The sequence below is a fragment of the Capsicum annuum genome, chromosome 3 (genome assembly GCF_002878395.1).
Source record: "Capsicum annuum cultivar UCD-10X-F1 chromosome 3, UCD10Xv1.1, whole genome shotgun sequence".
Classification (NCBI taxonomy): domain Eukaryota; kingdom Viridiplantae; phylum Streptophyta; class Magnoliopsida; order Solanales; family Solanaceae; genus Capsicum; species Capsicum annuum.
In genome coordinates, this window is record NC_061113.1 from 28,147,636 (window position 1) to 28,149,443 (window position 1,808).

Here is a 1,808-nt window from a genome sequence, read left to right on the forward strand (position 1 = left end):
TCATTGACCTGCTTTCAGAAGGGAGGAATGACTTCAAATGCCCAAGCCTAAAAAATGTAAACAGGAAGCAAACAAAAAAAATCATAATAATTATTCAATATAAACTAATGCAAGAGTAAACAAATAGTGATTAAATTTACAAATGAAAGCCCAAGGAAAGCCATATAAAGTGATCGTCTTTGGGGATAGCTTTATCAATAAATATTTGACAGTCAACTTGTAGCTGTCATATCCCAAGGGATAATTGTTGAATTTCTCAATATCCTCAACAAGCTCCAATAAATCATCATCTATGACTTTGTAGACATCTCTTGCCAATACAACGGAATGGGCAAACCAAACTAAGCACAATTGCTTCTTGTACTTCTTTGGTATAACTTTATCTTTGAGATCTGTAGCCTCATCCAGCAATGTACAACAACCCATCTAATTTTTCTTGCATTTGTTGGTTTTGGTGGGTGGTCGCTTGGACAATGTCTTGCCTTTTATTTGATGGTGGTGGTTTGGCTGTCCTGCTTGTCTTGGAATTTTTGAGGGGTGTTTCCTTGATGAAAGGTTCTTTTGGAAATCTCAAGCCTGTCACTATGGCAAACTCTTTTATGCAAAACAAATAGGCATGCCAAAGTAGTTGATCCAAATTTCATCCATATTTTTGCCCCCTCCTTCAAATCTTTATCATCCCCCACGTATTTGATCCTGCGCTTGAGAAGATCATATACCATGCTCATTTGAAAATGGGCATTGTTAACCCCAGTCAGCTTAAGAAAGTGTCCAGAGTAACTCTACTTACAAAATTCATCTAGTTTTCCCTTCTTCATAGTATTTCTAAATTCATCAAAAGGTTTCCCCAATTGAGATTTAACTACAAAATCACCAGTTAGTTCTTCAGGGTTATCTATCGATATTTCAACTTAAAAACCCATCAATACTAATAGTTCTAACAGGATCATGTTGGGATTTTAATCTTAACTCACGGCCCATTGGTGATGCATTATCATCATGTTGATCATTATTATCTTTCTCACTTTCTACTTCCCCCTCTTCTTGTTTATCTTCTTTTTCTTCCTCCTTACTTTTATTTTTCTCACCACTCTCTGCAGACCTTTCTTAACCTCACTGAACATCATTTTTATAACTTTCCTTAGCTTCACTTTTTCCTGACTGAGATCTTCAGGAAGCTCACCCGAATCAATCTGTACTCTAGCCTTTTTTTGTTAGGTGGCCAGAAGTTGATCCACTTTCAGTTTCTTTTCTTTTGGGAGACATCTTTTACCTACAAACAAGAGAAAAACTAAAATAAATTACAATTGATGTCTGCATAATTTAAAAAAAAGCTAAGACAAAATTTAATAAATTTTTATACGTCATACTACAAAAAATTCCAATAAATAACCTATCAGTTTGAATAGATGAATCATTTGTTATAATTGATTCACCAGCAACTGCAATAGATGAACAACTTGTTGGAGGAGATCAAAACAGACTTGCTACTAGTTTATTTTATGCCAACAACTGAAATATTTATTGCAATAGATGGGGAATCTTTTGGAAAACCTAATTTAATATCTCCCAACAGATGTTTCACCTGTTGAAATAGATGGATCACCAACACCAATACTAACACCACCAATACCACCACCACCAACATCAACACCACCACCACCAACACCACCAATACCAATACCAATACCAATACCAATACCACCAACACCAATTCCTACACCAACACCAACACCATTATCACCACCAACACCGTTATCATCACCAACACCAATACCAATACTAATACCAATGCCACCAAAACCACC